Source organism: Myxocyprinus asiaticus, chromosome 21 (genome assembly GCF_019703515.2).
Source record: "Myxocyprinus asiaticus isolate MX2 ecotype Aquarium Trade chromosome 21, UBuf_Myxa_2, whole genome shotgun sequence".
NCBI classification, from domain to species: Eukaryota; Metazoa; Chordata; class Actinopteri; order Cypriniformes; family Catostomidae; genus Myxocyprinus; species Myxocyprinus asiaticus.
The window spans coordinates 36,137,642-36,159,522 of record NC_059364.1 but is presented as its reverse complement, the minus strand read 5'-3'; the positions used below and the strand labels follow the sequence as shown (position 1 = coordinate 36,159,522).

Here is a 21,881-nt window from a genome sequence, read left to right as displayed (position 1 = left end):
CTAGAGGTTCATTGACCAAGAAAAGCATTAGCACCTTAATAAGGACATAAAAATAGCACTTAAAATATATGAATTACTGACTTATAGCAGATAAGAATATTATGCAATTTACATCACTTGTAAAGCAGATGTGAGCATTTAATTACATGTGCACTGTACAATGATTAAATCTGTTGAGTTAAAGGAATATTCTAGGTTCAATACAAGTTAAGCTCAATTGACAGCATTTGTGGCCTAATGTTGATTACCACAAAACATTATTTCGACTTTAGAAGCACATTATATAGGGCTAATGGCAATCATCTTTTTTTTGGTAAAAAAAAAAAAACACAGCAGAGAGTCGATCCAAAAAAGGAAAACTCCTTATTACAGATACAGAATATCTGCCAATAATTATATTTCTAAACATGGTTTACAGACTACACCCTTTCCTGTATGGATTGCACACAAAAAAACACTTATATTTTTTCAATTTGTAATATGCAGTAAATTAATTTCAATGTCTTATTCCTGAACCATAATTTACTTTAACTTACGTTTGGAAAGTAATACTTCATGTGTCCTTTTTCTGTCCAGGGCTCTAAAAGACTTTTGCATACTGGTATTCACTTGGTACATAGGAGACAAGACAGCAATTACCTCTTACACTGAAGTCCTTTCTGAAACAGTCAAGTTGCCTGACAAGAAAAAAGACTTTTAAAGGAATCTAAATGGCATACAGCAGCTGTGATTCAGTGACTTAAACAACCACCCTTAAAAATTGTGTTCCTCACAGGTTGCAAAGCGTAGCTCAATAGACTTAATGGAGTTCTCAATTGTTTCTTTTAAGTATCAACATTGTCTCACCTGATTATCCTAACATATTCTAAAATGTTCATATATATACTGTATATATGTGTGTACTAACTTTAAAGGAATATTCCGAGTTCAATACAAGTTAAGCTCAATCAACAGAATTTGTAGCATAATGTTGATTACCACAAATATTATTTTGACTCCCTCCTTTTCTTAAAAAAAAAAAAAAAAGAAAAAAATCTGGGTTACAGTGAGGAATTTACAATGGAAGTGAATGGGGCCAATTTTTTTCAAAAGTATAGCCACAAGATGTAAATAATATGCATGTTAACATGATTTTAGTGTGATAAAATCACTTACAAACCTTCAATGTGTAAAGTTACAGACAATTTTACAACTTTGATTCCATGACAATGTAATGTCACCAAATCCTATAACCCTAAAATGACTGTAAAAATTACAATTTAAACAACTTAAAAGCTCAAATAATACATTAATTTGAACAGAAGAATTAATGCAAATGCTTTTATAAAATCATAAGCTTCACATTTCCACCTTTAAATCCTCCAAAAATTGGCCCCATTCACTTCCATTGTAAGTTCCTCATTGTATGTATATATATATATATATATATATATATATATATATATATATATATATATATATATATATATATATATTGTACATTTTAGGATAATCAGGTGAGACAATGATGATATTTGAACAATTGAGAACTCCATTAAGTCTGTTGAGCTACGCTTTGCAACCTGTGAGGAACACAATTTTTAAGGGTGGTTGTTTAATCAGTGAATCACAGCTGCTGTATGCCACTCAGATTTCTTTAAAAGCCTTTTTTCTTGTCAGGCAACTTAACTGTTTCAAAAAGGACTTCAATGTAAGAGGTAATTGCTGTCTTGTCTCCTATGTCTTATAGGAAGTCTTATAGAGCCCTGGACAGAAAAAGGACATATGAAGTATTACTTTCCAAACATAAATCAAAGTCAGTTATGGTCCAGGATTAATCAGAATCAGAATCAGAATGAGCTTTATTGCCAAGTATGCTTACACATACAAGGAATTTGTCTTGGTGACAGGAGCTTCCAGTACACAACAATACAAAAACAGCAACAAGACTTTAAAAAAATAATATTGAATATTGAAAAGAAAAAAGTATATATAGAATACACAATAGACAATATATATAATATATATGTGTATTGCACATTAATTATTGCTCAAAGGGGCAGTTTTAACTGTTCATGAGATGGATAGCCTGAGGGAAAAAACTGTTCCTGTGCCTGATGGTTCTGGTGCTCAGAGCTCTGAAGTGTCGGCCAGAAGGCAACAGTTCAAAAAGGTAGTGGACAGGGTGAGTGGGGTCCAGAGTGATTAAGACATTGAAATTAATTTACTTAATAGAGAAAAAATTAAAACATAAGTGTTTTTAGTGCAATCAATACAGGAAAGGGTGTAGTCTGTAAACCATGATTAGAAATATAATTATTAGCAGATATTCTGTGTCTGTAATATTCTGAAAAGGAGTTTGCTTGTTCTGTAGTGACTTTCTGTTGTATTTGTTTTATACCAAAAAAGGTGGTTGCCATTAGCCTTAATGTGCTTCTGATTCTTATCAGGCCTGATGTGTATTCCATATGCTGTTTGTTTTTGTTTCAACCCTCTCTTAGATTGTTACACACTCATACACACTCAAAATTTGGCCTACTTGGACCAGATATTGTGCTACACCATTTGCTTATACTTACTATATAATGACTACATATAATGACTAAATTGACTACACCTAACTTGTAAGTTAGATCTAAAGACAATTTAGCCAATGCATAAATTCATAGAGAACATGGAGTTAAATGTATGATAAGCATGGGTGTAAAGTAATTGAGTAAAACTACTTAAATACTATTTTTGGAGATTTTTACTTAAGTGCAATTTAAACTGAATACCTGTACTTGTACTTAATTACATTTCCAAATTTTTCTTTTTACTTTTTACTCCTTACAATTTTATTTCACCTTGAAAAGTACTCATTATATTTTTGTCTTTCATCTTACTGGACTGAAGCCGCCTTTTCACTGTATCCGAGAAACGACAAATGACAGATCAGAGGTCAGTCATTTCAAATGCAGTGTCTCACGCCGGCTGTGTGGAGTTCCGACCATCTGCAGAGGCAGATTTCAGATCTGATTTGAGCTTCGGATACCTTGAAATATTTGTGCGACTAGACCATATGTGACCGCCTGACTGAATGTGATGTATTTATTCAAAACTATGAGCATCAAGTGAGAAACACTGACATTTTTTGTTGGACAGTTATGAAGTCAAAAATGATAGCTGCAAATATACATTATAAAAACAAAGTCTTTTGTAAATAAATGTGTAAATGTCATTTACTTCTACACTTGCCTTCATATTTAAATCATATATGAATTTCTACACCCTATTTGCTGAATTATTATTGTTGCTGTTGTTAGGCAATTATTAATTATAATAATAACTATAAAATCAATTTATTGAATTCACCCATCTGCTCAACAGCAAGGTTTGGTAGCAAACCCAACCCGATCTCATGAAAAGTTGTACATAATTTACGAGTTGGCTATTTCGTATGGTCTCGCACGATGTTGGTCGCATAAACTCGTACGACTTCATCACGTGCAAATTTTCACTCAGTATACATACTTTCACTTAAGTATAATTTTTACTTTTTAAAAATGTGATGATTACACCCCTGATGATCAGTAATTTAATTTCAAAATGTTTGCAGATTAAATAAACATTGTACATTCATCCCCAGATTTGTTTTTGCACACAGATTACACACTTTTGGTCTCCAGCGCTTTGCGTTTAATCAGATCTTGCAGTGAATGATTGCAGGTGTTTGTTCTTTTTTCTTTCAGGTCTTTTTCTTGCTCTCTCTCTCATCGGCTCTTTGATGACTCACATGTAGCATAGCAGGCTGACCTCTTGTTGACCTGCTCCGTCTCTCACTCCATTTCGTGTTCCCTTAATGCCCAATTTGCCATCAGGCACTGTTGAGGACACCCTTGCCCGGACTTGCTCCCCACAATTAAACTGTCCTGTCCCTCACCCCCGAAAACTGCTTCAGCATCAGCAGTGCGGAGGTCCTTCTCTGATCTCTGCTGCTTATGTAACACTCTAATATACTGCCCCCAGATTTATTTTTTAACTCATTGTTTTCTGTGCAGAATGTAATTAATACATCTTATATTTTATTAGACCTACAGTATTTTCCACATTTTAGTATAATAGTAAAGTCATCAAAACTTAACCCATCTTAATTTATATTTGAGCTTTTTCAAGGTAGCCACCCTTTGTCTAGATTACAGCTCTGCACACACACTTAAATTCAGTGAAATGTGTCCAAACTTTTGACTGGTATTGTATAAACTGTATCACATTTATAATGGTCATTCAAAGTGCTTTAAATTGGTGTAATAAATGAAAAGATACATAATAGACATATAAAAGTTAAGTGTAAAATCAATTACACTGTAAAAAGTGGTAACCTGCAATTGTTACCTAAAGAGCTTTTTTTACCTGATCCTAACCCTTAAAATTGTATTCAGGTTGATTCAGTGATGTTAAGTAATATTTGTAACTTGAATCAAACCAGCTAATTTATATGTTACCACATGAAGCACATTTTAAAGTGATAGTTCACCCAAAAATGAAAGTTCTCTCATCACCTAAAAGCTCTGTAGGTCCGTACAATGCAAGCGAATGGTGGCCAGAACTTTGAAGGTCCAAAAATCACATAAAGGCAGCATAAAAGTAATCCATACGACTCCAGTGGTTTAATCCATATCTTCAGAAGCGTTATAATAGATGTGGGTGAAACAGATCAATATTTAAGTCCTTTTTTTACTATAAATTCTCCTCCCTGCCCAGTAGGTGGCGATATGCACAAACAATGTGAATCACCAAAAACAAAAGAAGAATGAGATTTTTTTAGTAAAAAATGACTTAAATATTGATCTGTTTCTCACCAACACCTACCATATCACTTCTGAAGATATGGACTTAACCACTGGAGTCATTTGCATTACTTTTATGCTGCCTTTATGTGCTTTTTGATCTAACCCAAATAAAAAATAAAAATAAAATATTCAGTTTAAATATACCGTTGCTTTGGAAAAAGTGTCTGCCAAATGTCTTAATTTTAAAGTTTTAGAGGAGATGCCATATTCATGAGGTGAAGCCATGAAATCAACGTAGAAATTGTTCCTAGAATGTGCACTCCTAATGAACCAAAGTTTCATAGTGATTTTCAGACTGCAATCAGCCACAGGATCACAGTACAGCTCTTATCCACCTAATTACAGCTAAGCAATGTAAATAACATTATACAACCTGCCAGAGTGCATATGGATACTTATACAGAGGTAGAGACAGAGAGAGAGAGTAGAGGACTTGTAAGATTGCACATAGTTACACAAACACTGAAAAGTGGCAATCTACAATTGTTACAGTATCTCAAGGATCTATTTCTAACTGATCTGAACTTATAAAAATAACTTTTGTTGATGTAACCCAATTTGTCAGGTTACTTTAGTCAGAGTTTTATGTTCACTTGTCCAAGTTTGGTTAGTTAAAGACCCCATGAAATTTAAGGGCGTACTCACACTAGGTCCGGTTGCCTTGTACCGTGCCCAAGCACGATTGTCCCCCTCCCCACTCCCCCGCTGGCCTGCACGTAACGTTCTGGGCCTGAGCACGCTTACGTCATTATGATACAACTTATTGTTTTGAAGAAAACAGGAAGAAAAGAGCTCTTTTTCAGAGCACAATGGAGTCCATCATTGTAACGTTACTTACTTTGTGGCTTATTTTGAGTCATTTGGAGCATGGTGACACAGCCCTCTCACATGCATTATTGTCGACAGCATCGTACCACTGAAATGTATCATTTTCATCCGACGAGCTGCCAGATTTACAGAGTGCATTCCGTACCTTCAGATACTGGACCCGTAGTTTTTTCAGCTTGTCACATCATTGCTCAATGGTTCTTTGGTATCCACGAGCATGAAGATAGTCGCAAATTTTACCAAATATCTCAGAGTTCTTGTGTGTTTTCGTGTGTTGTATCCAGTTGTTCCTGTATACTCTCGTTTGCCCAAATTTCCAGTAAACACTGCACCTCTGCCATAGACCAAAGCGAACCCTTTGCCCAGTAGCATCATTTACATCATGTTTCGAGTTCCATGCTCGGCCACGGTACAGAGTGATCACACTAGTCAAACGAATTGGACTTTGGGGGTCAAACGTGCTCAGGCATGGTACAGGTTACCTAGTGTGAGTACACACTTAAAGGGGAATATTGTGGCTTTTACTCCACGTCTGTAAGCTTGGAGGTCATCTATACGCTACTATTCTCTTTAAAGTTGACAAATGTAACCTTTAGCAGATATACAGATATCAAATGTGATCTCTTCTGATTATGTGGACCTGTTAGAAACACATTATAGTACCTACATTTTTGCAAAATTTGTGATTTTTATGTAACTCGTCGTATGTATCGCAGCACTTTCTTGGTGAAATGAACACTACAAAAACATTGACTTTTATTTCCTTTCACACAAATCACAAGTTAAAGGGCAGTTTATCTATTCATAAATGTTTGGATTATATAACCAACTATTTATTGGAAAGTCCTGAAGAGTTGAAATGAGACATGACTTTAAAGTATCATAGAAGAACCACAAAATAGCGTGAATGCTTCAGCAATTGCGTTTTTTATCTCACATTTGCTTTTTATGACACTATTGTGAGGTTTAGGGAAGGGAGGTCTGCTTTTTCTAATTAAAACTTGATAGAGCATTAATCTTAAAACCTTAACTTTTAACTCACTTTCAGCGTCACACAGTGGATATTTTATCTCAGAACTGCCGCGATACCTGTAATGAACCACGTAATGTCATTTTGCCAAAAATGTTGCAATTGTCACGTACTTTTCATGAGATCAGGCTCCAAATTGTTGTCCAATCAAATGCTCTCTAAAGAATGTCCCTCCCCCAAATACCTGCTCCAACTTCCTGTTTCAATAGGAAAAGTTCAACTCTCTAAAACTGCTCTCGTCATGTGATTTCATGGGATCTTTAATACTCCCACACTTAAGCTCTTAATCAAGTTCATGGAGTAAGATTCCTTTCTCTCTTTGGCTCATCTTTGCTGTTCAACAGTAGGTTGGAGCGCCCCCAGATGTCTTGGCCAGGCTTCCCTCACATTTATTTTCTGTTGTTGCTCTATTAAATGCATTTAAATTGCAGCTGGTCACATTGCAACATCTGTGTACACAGTCTTACCGGAGAACGTAAAAGACACGGAATGCACATCATTCGCACACATTAGAGATGCATGCTTAGTGTTCTTAATTCAGAGCACATTTACACGAGCAGGTGATAAGTGACTGATGTTAACGGATCAAATCCAGCATGTGTTTGCATTTCAACAACCTGAACAAAATACTCATGAGTGATATATGGACTGTGGACATCATTGTTGTTTTTATCTGTTTCTTTTTTTGTAGTAATGAGCAGGAATTTGTTCCTGAGGAATAGCATCCTGTCTACTACAACAGCTTGTTCTCACAAGCACAAAAAAAATAACAGTTGCTTTGCAAAATAGACTGAATTCCTGGATGATGCTTTGAGAATATGTGTGAAGAGAGAATTGTCTTTGTTTAGGGAGACATTTCATGTTTTTAGCATATCATTGGGCGCTTTAAAGAGTGAAGAGAGTTAGTTTGGATAGAAAAAAGTATGTTGTGTGACGTCAGTTTTCAGTGACATTCAGAGAAATGGGAAGTTGACAAAACGTGTACAATAGGTGGTCATGCTTGTGAGTCATGAGACAAGGAAGGACCACAAAATTAGCCTAATGACACAGTTTTTAGGAAACTTAATGGTCAAATAAAAAGCACATTACAACCATTGCAGTTGCTCCCTCATTTTTACATCGCCAGCTAAATTATTATAAATAAATTGTGAATTTTTAATATATTGTCCACACCTAATTATTGATCTTACATACTGCATCTGTAATTTAATGTGTTCTCATCATATAAATAGATGCTCAGCTCATGTTTAGTTACATTTATATATATGCAATATATACAGTAGTATTGCAGGTTGCATCCATGTTACTATAGGGACACCAGAATACCTTATGCCTCTCTGCTAAACTTGTGGTATAGTGTTGACTTGTCATTTACTCGCTAAGCCTTGTTTTCCCAGTGCTCTGCTGCACTCAGCTCAATAAGCTTTTCTCTGTGTAAACATTCCGCACAGAACTGTGTGTTTGCAAACAGCTTTTTATATTAAACATAGTGGCATGATCAAACCCAAATTGGCCAATTAAGAGCGAGAGAGAGGAAGAGATTTCTGGGATTTGTAAGCTGTGTAAAGAGACATCCATCAAGGCCATGTTTGTTGTTCTTTCTAGAAAGTAAGAGAAATTCCTGTTAAACATGACGAGCATCATGAAGTACTTTCAGCTCGTGAAGAGTGACGACTTCTTGTTGAGAAGAGAACGTGTCTGTTTATAGTTGTTGGTAGCATGTTAATGTAATGAGTAGCCCCACTTCAAAGACAAGTTCACTAGGTCTATTGGACAGTTTCTAATAGAATTGCCAATGCCGACTGTGTGTTTATTACTTTTTTTGCAAATGCTGCAATATTCCTTGCATTTAGAAGTGGCTTGACAGCTTTGAATGATGGATATATGATCCAAGCTGCATTATTACCAGTGTCAGAAACTTTTTTTTTATTAAGAGGCAATATTTGCCCCTGTAATTGATATGCAGGTGAATTTTTTGTTTTGTTTTTACCTTTATGAGGGCGTTTTTGGAAACCATATAAAAACACAGTCAAATTCTGCAACTGAATTAATTAACTGAAATACATTTAGAATCTGAACAGTTATGTCTGTAACCTATAAAATAAAATCCAAAACATTAAATACATCATAAACAAATAATAAACATACAAATATATCAAATAAAAATACACCTACATCATAAACATCAAATAGAAAAGTAGATGTAAATAATGCACAAGATATCATAACCAAATAATTAATAATTGACTGCTCATTAATAAAATGAAATGTCATATTTTACCCAAAGAAATATTCCTGTCAAAAGTAATATTTAAATAAATGGTTTAAGTTAGAATGAATTAAATATGCTTAATTTTGCAAAGTATAAAATCAATAAAAAATTATAGCTGCAAGAAGCAATGATCGGGGCCAAGCATAAAGCCATTCATCAAGCACAATGCAAAGAGCTCGGCACAACAGTCACAACGTTTAAACCAGCTGAGGTGGGTATCGAACCGAGGTTCACCCAGTCCTTTGAACTGAAGCCCAGAGCTAACCACTGTGAAATACAATCAACAAGTCTGACTGACATAAAAGAGAATGTCTTTTCTGAGAAAATAGTTACAGCTTAGTTTTTTTAACAGAAGCAGGAATTACGCAATAAAGTACAGTCTGCGTTGTATGTAGTAAGCACAATATGTATACTCAGAGATCCACAGAAGTAAAATTTTTAAAACTGCTCTTTACTGGACTCAAACTCACAACCTTTTAATCTGCATTTCAGTGCATTAACCACTGGGCCACTGAGTTGACACAGCTCAAAAGTGCCAAAGAGACATTTCAAGCTAAGAGCAGAAGGTTTTGAATAAAAAAAATAAAAAAATAAAATAAAACAAATTCTCTCTACCATTTTCTGAACACCATTTTCTGAAGGAAGCAATGAGTTTTTTCTCTGCACTGCGCGGTCTCACGCAGGACCGGCACATTGTTTAGATACTGTGCCAAGTTAAAAAAAAAAGAGCTCCAAGTCTCAAAAACACCTCAAGACACAGTGTGCTGAGAGGCCGCCATGCCTTGTTAAAACTGTGTATGTTTACTGTTACTGTACTGGTACAAATGTTGCCTATGATGCTTTATGATAAAATACAACAGTACTTGCTTGGGGAAGAGAGTGAGCGATTTCGGGTTTGGGTCCGGTTTGGGCTTGAAATCTCATGGTACCAGTTGGGGCGGGTAGGGTTGGGACACACGGGCCTCGGGTGGCAATAAGTGTTTCCCTCTTGTGTGCGAATCAAAAAGACTGTGTGTATGTGTGTGCGATAGTGCATTTGTGTAATGCATGCAACAACACATTGATGGCAGCGAGAGGAAGATATTCATGTGTATGTTTGTAGAAGCGTAGGCCTACATAGTGTGGTCTAAAAGTTTGAGTCCACAATAAAAAATCTGGAATGTTTTTCATTTAAATCTGGAAGTAAATACTCATTTTAGGATTTTGAAAATTGTAAAACAAATAAAAGTTGAATAAAAGCAGATTTGTAACATGAACAGGTTAACTTGATTTCCTTGCTTCCATTGAAGAACAAAAGATGCTCTTTGGAACATTCTCAAATCATGCTGGATAACAAGGATCATCAGGTTTTCACAAACTTGTAAAGCTCAAGTACATGCTGTCCTTAATGCAAAAAGGGGGCATATCAAATACTTAAACATACTGTATTTTTTACTCAAATTGTTTTGCTGAAATTTTTTTATGTTAAATTAGAAGAGAATGCGACATAGAAGCATTTTCACTAGTGGTCTGAAACTTTTCAACCCCACTAAATGTGGTACATGGACAGAGTCCATCCTTAGCTTTGGACTTAGGGATAAACATTCTTGACTAATGTCCAGGGCCACACACACAAAATACTATGTACTGAAATTGTAATTATTTCCTTTGCTATCAGCTTCACAAAGTTGGCCATTTTTTAAACTAGTGTGTAGTGTGATAATCTTTCAATAGAAAACAGCAATTATTTACACTATGAAGAAAAGTGGGCAACAACTTCAGCCAACACTAGCTAAGCTTTTCAAACGGGGGTCCACAGAACCTTTGGGGGTCCATGAATGGAGATATAAAATGTCTAAAATAACAAATATTGGTAACACTTTACAATAAGGTTGTATTTGTTAACATTAGTACTGTAAATGCATAGGCATCATGAAATAACAATTAAGAATATATTTTTACAGCATTTATTAATCTTGGATAATGTTAATTAAAATACAATTGTTAAAAAAATGTATTAGTATACAGTATGTGGACATTAACATTTATGAAGATTAATAAGTGCTAAAAGTATTGTTCATTGTTAATTAATTTTAACTGTTGTAATTAACTAATGTTAACAAAAACAACCTTATTATAAAATTACTTAATATTAATTTATATAAAAATATTTTTGTAATATATTAAATTAAGCAATAGGGCAACATTTTGATTTGTCATTATTAACAAACAGTATGTACAATCAGAGGTGGGTAGTAACGTGCTACATTTACTCCATTACATTTACTTGAGTAACTTTTTGGGGGAAAAAATTACTTTTAGAGTAGGTTTAAAAGTGGGTACTTCTTACTCTCACTCAAGTAAATTTCGAATTAATTGTTTTTTACATTTACTTCTTTACAGTGGGTGGCATTCCTGTCGTTACATTACTAGGTTTAATTTTAATTAATGCATAATTTATTGAGAGATTATTGAATGGGACTTTTACGAGAGCGGAAGTTCACACAGAGGCGCTGCTGTCACAGACTGTCACTCAAGTCATCGGTGCTGCACCATCAAACTCTTCAAAGTGAAACACTTTCTTCGCTTTTCTGTGTGAATGTGATGGTAATTTTCAGGGTGATTCTGTAACTGGGCTCTTATGACATCATTTTTTAAGGGTACATATTTAAATCAGTGCAGCAATATATCAGTGCGCTTTGTCCCATGTCCCGCATGTCATGAGCTGTATTTATGCATTTACCACGCGCCCTCACGGGGGTACTGGAAACTATTGCAGCTACTTCAGGCGGATTAACTATAAATCCATGTAAACATCCAAGTTAAGTGTAAATAAATGCCTTGGCTCTGCTGTTCGCATGATTGACAACTGGAAACGAACAGACAGCATTTCTGCAAGGTGCGCGGGGCGCGTACATGAGAGATGTGCAGGCGCGAGGCGATCGTATGGTGAAAAGAGTGGCTGTGTCCAAAATCGTTCACTCGTTCACTATTTCCTATATAGTGAATGGCAGTTAGTGCACTATATCTCAGCAGTGAGTGAACGAAATGTGTGAGTAAATTCGGACGCTGACGTATACACAAATGTACACTCGAAATTTGAGTGCATTGTGGGTAATAATGATTGAACAAAAATAAGGTACAAGTGGCTCACTCAGAATTCAGACAATCCTACAAAATGGCAGACACTCGAAATAGTGCACTATATAGTGGATAGGGGGCTGTTTCAGACACAGCGAGTGTTCCACGACTGGGGTTGGTGCACTATGCACTAGGCTGCATACTCTGCATTTAGAGAGCGGCAGTACTGCTGTACAGAACTAATGATCTAAATACTTACAGTTTTCAGTGTTGTAAGTACACTGAAATAAGAATCCGCGCAGGACTTTAAAAGCTATGAAATAGCGAATGAAGGCATTCATTAAGCATGATCTTGCTTTGGTTTATATTTCAGCATTATATATAATGTCCTTGTGGGACATTTTCAGGTTTTCACTGTAATAATTACTAGAAATGTTTCCAAACCTCTCTTATTGACAAATTCATCCAGATCTGACAAGTGGCCTTAAAGGGATAGTTCACCCAAAAATTTAAATTCTCATTATTTACTCACCCTCATGCCACCCCAGATGTGTATGACTTTCTTTCATCTGCTGAACTCAAATGAAGATTTTTAGAAGAATTTCTCAGCTCTTTTGGTCCATACAATGCAAGTGAATGGGTGGAAACATTTTAAAGCTAAACAAAATCACATATGTCAGCATAAAAGTAATCCATAAGACTCCAGTGGTTAAATCAATATCTTCAGAAGCAATGTGGATGAAGGTGTGGATGAGAAACAGAGAAAAAGATCACCTTCACATTCTTCTTGTGTTTTTGGTGATTCACATTCTCTGCATATCACCCCTGCTGTCTACCAAAAAATTACAAATATTGATCTGTTTCTCACCCACACCTATCATATCACTTAAGAAGATATGGATTTAACCACTGGAGTCTTATGGATTACTTTTATGCTGCCTTTATGTGCTTTTTGGAGCATAACAATTTTGGCCTACAGAGCTAAAATATTCTCCTAAAAATCTTAATTTGTGTTCTGCAGAAGAAAGGAAGTCATACACATCTGGGATGGCATGAGGGTGAGTAAATGATGAGAGCATTTTCATTTTTGGGTGAACTATCCCTTTAAAGTGATAGCTCAGCCATAATTTAATATTCTGTCATCATTTCCCAACTGTCATGTTGTTCCAAACCATTGTGATGCTTTGCATTATGTGGAACACAAAATATGTTAGACAGAATGTTAGGGACTGACAGTCTTGGTCACCATTCACTTTCAAAATATGGAGGGAAAAAAAATTCACTGAAAGTAAATAGTGACATTTCTGTCTAATATCTACTTCGTGTTGCATGGAAGAAAGAAAGTCATATGGGTTTGGAACAACATGATGGTGAATGATGACAGAATTTCCATTAATAATAATAATAATTCTGTAATACATGTTAAATGTGTATTATGTAATGGAATATAGGGGAGTTAACATCTATTATGTCATTTGTGACAGTAACGAGTTACTCACTACACTATAAGTACTCTTTTAATTGGATACTTTCTTACTCTTACTCAAGTAATTATTTATGTTAGTACTTTTACTTGAGTACAGATTTTGGCTACTCTACCCACCTCTGTGTACAGTAATGCTTAACTGATCAATCACACACTGAAAAAATTTTCATCCAAAAAAAAAGAAAAAAAAAAGAAAAGAAAAAGTGCTTCATGTGGTAACATCTAAATTAACTTGTTTATTTCAAGTCAAAAATATTATGTAACACCAACAAATCAACCTGAATACATTAGGTTACATTAGGTAATTTTATGGGTTAGATCAGGTAGAAATAGCTCCTTAAGGTAACAATTGCAGGTTACCACTTTTTACAATGTAAATGATTTTACACTTGACATCTATATGCCTTTATTTTCTTTTTTCCTTATTATACCTATTTAAAGCACTTTGAATTACTTTTTTTTTTACAGTGCATTCAAATATGAATAAACAGTAGACCTATATGAAAAAATAACTTTAGATTTTAAACTCTTTGAATGTACATTATGTAGTATATAATAATGCTAATTATGTTTGTTAACCCTTTAAGCTCTGAAGGTGTTTTTAAAGATTTCCTGTTTCAGTGGCACACCCAAAATTAAATTCCAAAAAATCATTGTAAAGAAAACTTTTCAGATTTTTTAATTATATAGATTATGATACATTCTGAGACTCTCAGCCTAAGAAACAGCTGAAAAAAGAAATTGAGTCAAAAATATACTTTTTTTTCTTTTTTTCTTATTTGACCTAATATATCTCTGGGTGTAAATAAGGTGGCTCTGAAAACTGCTTCTGTTTTGTTCCCAATCATGTCAACTGTATCTGAGAAAAATGTTGTGCTGATATGACAAAGCAATCAAAAGTTATAGCATTACAAACATAATTTATCATAGTGTCCAAAAACATCTCCATGTGTCCAAAAGCCTCTCCAAACAAATAAAACATTATAATTGTACTTAAAAAATGAATTACACATGCAAACACAACAATGACTAAAGGTATACATAGCATGGAGACATGATTTTAGTAATGATATTTCACAGAATGAGTGCCTTTTGAGTCTGTCATTTACATGGCGCCATCTCCTGGTGGCCATATGTAATATTCTACTTTGTGTGGATTATCTAATGATCTATGCAACCGATTACCGTGTGTGTTTGAAAGATAATCATCTACTTTAAATAATGGTATGTAATATTTTATGTTCTGTTTATTTTTCGTGAAGTTATAAGCGAAAACACGGCTTACAAGCAATACCAACATAATTGTCAAAGAAATATACTTAGGTATTACTCGCTATATTTTTGTCAGTGAGTAAAACAAATAGTCTGGTTGTATTCTACTCTTTGAGAGCTTTCCAACAACATATGACACATGGCTATTCGATAAGTTTAATGTTTTTACTGATTGCAATAATATGTACAGTGCAATTTGTTTTTAGAAATGATAAAAACGGAACACTTCTGATTTGTCTGCAAATTTCAAAGTACTTGTTCAGTTTTGGTCATAATGCCTACATGCATTGGAAAGTACAGCTTCTAAGCTTTCAAACGATACCTATTTGGTTTTGGTCAAGACTGTAGTTGTTAATATTTTGACAGTTATTTTTTCTCACGGGCCAATCCGAGCTTAAAGGGTTAATGTTATTAAAGGAATGTAAGTATACATTATCTAATGTATAATTATGCTAATTGTATTTGTTAATGGTGTTAATGAAAGATATTATAGAATGTTACAGAGAAAATCTATATTTTTATACTGTGGGTCACTGGGTTGCTGGAAAGTTTGGGAGGGGGTGCCTTGGTCTCTAAAGTTTGAAAACCCCTGCTTAAGGTAATATAGAGTTTCATGTTTATTTTTAAGAAACAAAGTTTTCCTTAGAAAGTGGTGCTTTAGAATGTTTTTTTCTTTATCGGTTTAAAGTGTGTGTGTGTGTGTGTGTACACGTTATGTTATGTGTGTACATTACCACTCATTCATACTGTATGTAGAGTAGCCCAGGTGATATACTTTGTTAAGAGTAGCTTGTTGGGTCTTGGTGGTTATCTTACCATCAAGCCTTTTCTCTTGCATGGCGTGGGGACGCCAGTATCTGTACATTTCTAATTAGAGGCAGGAAATGTTTATTGGCATTTGATTGGGTGGGCCTTTGCTGTGACTCTGGGCACATTTTAAACAAACTATTTCAGCATCCTGTTTAAATTCGCTTTCACAGCGAAGGGACAAGGCGAGGCAGACTGCTGCAGAATAACATTAGAAGTTGAGATCATTCATATCACAGAAGTGAAGCAGTTATATGGAGCCTGAAGAGCTTGAAAATATCATTCACACTTGTCCCATGTTTATTCTTGTCTAAACTGATAATACAAGAAACAGGTAGCAAGGATTGAGTGTTATCCTCCACACCCTAAAGAAAGACATTGCTTGAAGCGGATTTTTTCAATTGTAAAATACTTTTATACCAGCCTAATATGCAGAGATAACTACGCAAAAAAAAAAAAAAAAAAAAAGAAAGAAATTGATAACCTGCAATTTTTTTCTCAGGGGTCTATCTCTACTTGTTTTAACCCATAATAATACTTTTATTGGTGTAAACTAATTTGTTAGGTAAGTTTACTTAACATTTTTTAATTAAATAAACCCAGTTAGATGTTATTACATGATGCACATTTTGCACGCAAACTTTTTAAAACAAAAATTATCTCTACAAAAATCTTTCACAGTAAGTCCAAAATACTGTGATTATTTAGGCAAGGCTGATTTTTTGGATTGTTTGAACGAGTAATTGATGTCAGTATCCTTTTAAAGGGTTCCTCAACTATTCATTGAGGTAATTTTTTAGAGAAAGACAAAAATTCAACATTGAATGATTAACATTTTGGATTTAAACACTGGATTACTGTGAAGCCAATTTACACTTGGTGCGAACATTCACACAGCGACAAAAGCACGTTTTTTCTTTTTTTTTCTTTTTTTTTTTTTACGCTGTGTGTAAATATTTTTTTCTTCGCCATGCCCTGACCAATAAAATATGAGATTTAGATCACGTGTCAGAAGCCGTTGCAGTTACTAAAACCAGCGCAACTGGTGGCGCTAAAGCACAGAAAGCTGTTTTTACCACCAGCATTTAATGCTGAAGTAACTATAGGAAGAAATCCTGAACTAGCAGTGAGGATCTGTATTTCATTGCTTTTGCATTTAATCTTACGTGAATTATTTTATATCTCTTATATAATATATATTGTAGCATCTTTGACTTTGTATCACTTTTTTAAATAAACAATTTTACAGATCTTAAGTGTTTTTCTTTGCCAAATATTAATAATATTAAAACTATTGCTGTGACTTGCAGTGCACTGTGTGCCTTTAAATACCAAAAACTTGGTGATTTCTCACCAAAATTATGAAATCATTATTGCTGTGCTATCGTTAAGTTGTTAACAGCTGTACTGTCGTTAACAGTAAAGTATCTAATAAGGGGTCAGACTGAAGATGGGTTTTGTTGGTTGGGATTTGTGTTTTATTGCTTGCATTATACAGGCTCTTGGAGCAATTAGATGTCATCACGTTTAATTTGTAACATGCAGGGTTTTAAGCAAATGTATATCAAGTAGATATACATGTAAATAAGATACAGTCAGTATTATTCCAATTGACAACATTTGTTTGGACAGTCATTATGTGAGTGCATATAGACTCTTGGAGCATTTAGATTTTGTCACGTTTAATTCGTAGCATGCAGGGTTTAAAAAAATGTATAACACAAGTAGATGTTCATGGAAAAAACAACATTTGTTTTAACAGTCATTATGTGTGTGCTTTATGCAGTGAACCCTCAGACTGTGTCAACATGATAATCAGTCAACTTGTCCTGCAGGTGAATTGCAATAGTTTGTGAAAGTGTCTCGTATGTTTTCTTCCTCGTTGAGCAAATCAACAACAAACTCATCATCTCTGCTGCAGCTTGTAGAGAGATGAGTTTTAATTTGTTCCATCAGGCTCACAAGGGAACCTGCTTGCTTGTCCTTTACATTGTGATTCCATGGTTGTTTACTATTGAACTTGTCAAGTTCTTCTTTTCACCCATGATGGGCGAAGGGTAGACCAGATGAAAGGGCCTTTGGTTTTTGGTTTTAATTTGTTTTTTTAATTTCTTACTTTTAAAAGTAAAAACTATTTCTGTCAATAGAATAAAATAACACATCTATTGATTTCCAACCAGTCTTTCGAAAGCAGAATGAAACTGTTATAATAATTTAAATTCAGTACATGTAAATGCTGCTCTTCGGAGCAGCAGCTGTACATAAGTCTTGGTGATAGATCTGCCAGGTTTGGGGGTTGTAATTTGCATTTATGTATTATGCATTTTGCAGCTTTCCTGCTTGTTGGGGGATTGTTTGTAATGTTTATTTGTGCAGCAATATGTAATACATGCTTGATGCAGCATGTCTAATTGCTAATGTCTAACTGTGCAGTAGCAGCAGCAGGTTCACACACAAACTCCGTATGTATGTGTATTTTCTAGCAGTAGCAAGTCAATGTACTTGCTCTGCAGCAGCAGCATTAGCAGATCAAGTCTGTCAAGACCAATATCCTACCAATATGTCATACCCACATTAACATGCTTAATCTTTCAAAGAGTTGTCATGACTGAAATACCTTAATTACTGTGGAAAACAAGTTTACTTCATGGTTCCATACACATTTGAACAATGTCTGCAGGGTACGTAAATTACTGGTTATTCAGTGATTTCAAAAACAATACTGCATATTTCCTGAGCCAGTCTGTACGTCTGCTGACTAGGACATGAGTCACATTTTTGGACTTGCAGTATGTGTGGGTATGATCTACATCTTGATTCTTTGAAAGCATGTGCATGATCCACTGCAGATAATGAGTTATGTTCTATTCTGCAGAACAAGGCAACGGGTTCATGTGTTCTGAGAATGGCTGAATGCCACTCTGTCACTGACTTTTAACTTTCCTACATTTATATTCTTTTTTTAGGCATGTTTGTCTCTTGAAATCAGTTCCGAGTAATATCTGAATTTTGTTATCTATCAAAACATATTTTCTTATGAAAGTGCATTACCCTTTATGTCCGAGACCTTATATGGAATTTCTTTTTTAAGTAAAACTGGAAGCAAATGATGTTCATAGTGTTTGGTTATGTTAATGCTTCTTGAACAGTTACATTCTTCAGCGGATGCAGACATAACACTGTCCTAAAATACTTGGGCCCTATTTTAAGAGTGCTATGCCTTAAGTGAAGTACTATGCGATACGTCATATGTGCAAAGTCAATGAGCATGGCCATGAAGTTTTGGTATATAAGCATACACTAAGTCTGGCACAAGTGGATTTGGCAAAACTGCACACGCAAAGCACAAATGGGCTGGGTCAAGTGCAATTTAATTCTGTGGTTCTTCTCCAGTTATTTTGCTGTCTGTGTCCTACTATATAGTCCACTTCATTCCCTACATTTATTCATTTAGCAGACACTTTTATCCAAAGCGACTTACAAAATAAAGATACAACATAAGCGATTCATCTTAAAGGAGGCAGTTGCAGTGCTGCATTACAAAGTTTCAACTGCATTAGAAAAGTATTAGCCAAGACAGAGATTAGAGTGCAACAATATTTTTGTATTTTATTTTTATATTATTATTGTTATTGTATTGTCAAGTGCTCAGGAAAAAGTTGTCTTTAGCTGTTTTTTTTTTTTTTAAGACAGAGAGGCATTCTGCTTAGCCATCGAGGTACAGTAAAGCCGGAAATCCAGGAATTTGGTGCCTCTTTGTGTTGTTACCACAAGGCACCACTCATTTGCAGACCATAGCATTCTGTTGGGAACGTAGCTTTCCATGAATGATTTGAGGTAAGCTGGCGCAGACCCATTGACCCCATTTCCACCTGGTATTTAAGGCTTAGTTCACCCAAAAATAAAACAATTCTCTCATCATTTACTCACCCTCATGCCATCCCAGGTGTGTATGACTTTCTTTCTTCATCAGAACACATTTGAAGAAAAATTGAAAAATATCTTAGCTCAGTAGGTCCTTAAAATGCAAGTAGATGGTGTTACAACCTTTGAAGCTCCAAAAAGAAAAGGCAGTCAGCAAAAACATCATCCATACAACTCCACTTGTTAAATTAATGTCTTCTAAAGCGGAACGATTGCTTTTGCTGCGAAAAAGATCAATATTTAAGTACTAAGTATAAACCATCGCTTCCGGTCAGCAGCAGTACACACGTGTGACGTAATTGCGTTGACGTGCACGTGAGAGCAGACGCATGTGCGACACACCAATTGAATGTGATGAGGGAGAAAGTTAGATAAATAATACATAGACAGTGCTGGGTAGTAACGGATTACATGTAATCTGGATTATGTAATAAAATTATAAATATCAAGTACTTGTAATTGGATTAAATTCAATTTTGAAATACTCGTAATTGGACTACAGTTACTTTTTTTTTATAGATTACATGAATACATATTAACAAGGCAACAGCATTAAATTGTTAATAATTCATTGATCATTTTCATATAAACATCATCATATTATTACCCTGAAGTGCAATAATCTCACAGATGAACATTTTCAGCATGTGCTCCTTTTACTTTTCTACATTAAGATATGCACCTCAGCTAAGGAATAGGTGATGGACTATTACTAAGCAGTAAGTGTTAAAAGTGTGTCAGAGTTTTGAGCTTTTAGCTTTGACCTAGCCATGTCATTGCTTTTGATTTCAGGTTCATTGAATGTACTAGATATGTTTAAAAAAAAATATATATATATATATATATATATATGTATTATTTCTTACTACCTCACCAATGATGTGTAGCTCACACATTATACTTAATTGCTTCAAAGGATCTAGTGGATGCCATCTCTAAGAGTACCACAAATTCAACTGCAAAATGTACAGCAATATGGAACAAAGCCCATCACTGTTGCTGCTAATGCAGTGGAGTACATAAAACTTGACACAATTGTTCCTTTTGTGACTCAGTGGAACTCTGCTGTTTAAAAATATTCTGCTCTTTTAGAATATACTTGCTGTTCAAAAGATAATATCTTGCAACTCAGCTTTGGAATAAACGATGGACTATAGGTAAGCAGTAATGGTTAAAATTGTTTCAGTGTTTTTAGATGAAAGCTTTGACCTAGGCAACCTCATTGCTCCTGATTTTATTTTAAGAATTTTCATTCTTTTAATGATTGTTTTATGTTGATTTTATGGTCATTAATGTTCGTAATGCTGCAGTTGTTTTATGCACTAAATTAACTTGATGTCTCATTGTTTTGAATTATAAACTATGGCCATGCACTGTCATTGCTGTTAGATTTCATGTATATTTCATTCATGTAATGTTCAATGCACTTTTTGAAATGTCATAAGGAGCTCTTTTGTGAGGCTCTTTTTGTAAGAAATAAAGAATGGAATGCATTTTCTTCCTCTTTGTACTTTTATGTTAAAATGATTATCCTACTCAAATGACAGAAAATAAACTAAAACTAGGTTGAAAGTAATCCAGAAGTAATTGGATTATATTACCCCAAAAATGTAATCTGTGATACATTACTGATTGCATTTTTTTTCCATGTAATTTGTAATCAGTACCTGATTACAGTTCACAAGTAATCCACCCAGCACTATACATAGACAAAGCAATCTTTCAACTGCATTGCTTTCGCTGATTGTACACAACTACAAACATACTGTATAGCGCGAGTGTTGAAGTCCGATTTGTGAATGAATGAGTCTTATTTTGAATTAATCAATAAAAGACTCACAAAGAGAACTCATGAGTTGGCAGTTTGAATCAGTGCAATGAATCACTGTCAGAGTTGTTTTTTGACTCATTACTTTCATCTTGTCCATCTGTAAATCAAGTCAAACATCAAGTTTGCAAATCAAGTTCAGAACAGAGTTTTGATTTAATAAATGGTACTTTCATAAAAAATAAAAAAAATAAAAATAACAATTAACATTGAAATATTAACAAAACAAGTTTTGTTTTTGTTCACTAATTGTGTCATTATTACATAGTTAGGACCAATTATTAGGTGGTGCTTCCTCAATAGTGCTAAAATAGTTGTTGATGTAATCTTTAGGGAACTGGAAATGTGAATGTGAAGGGGATTCGGAAACAGAACCAGAATCGATAGTTTCCTTCTTATCAATAAAAATGGATATAAAAATCAATAAAATCTCATCCCTACTTGTATGTGGACTACTAAAGACGTCCTTAGCATTGTAGCCTAATAAAGATTTCTGCTGTTTGTTTAATCAAGCATTACTCTGAAGAAACTGTTCTAATTAAACCATGAAAATTTTTTATGTA

At 34.6% G+C, this 21,881-nt stretch overlaps 1 protein-coding gene across 1 annotated transcript in view; it reads left to right on the top strand.

Moving 5' to 3' along the window:
- LOC127412171 (protein kinase C epsilon type-like) overlaps window positions 1-21,881 on the top strand; it is a 183,891-nt gene that overhangs the window by 115,687 nt on the left and 46,323 nt on the right. The gene's annotated exons all lie outside the window — the stretch shown is intronic.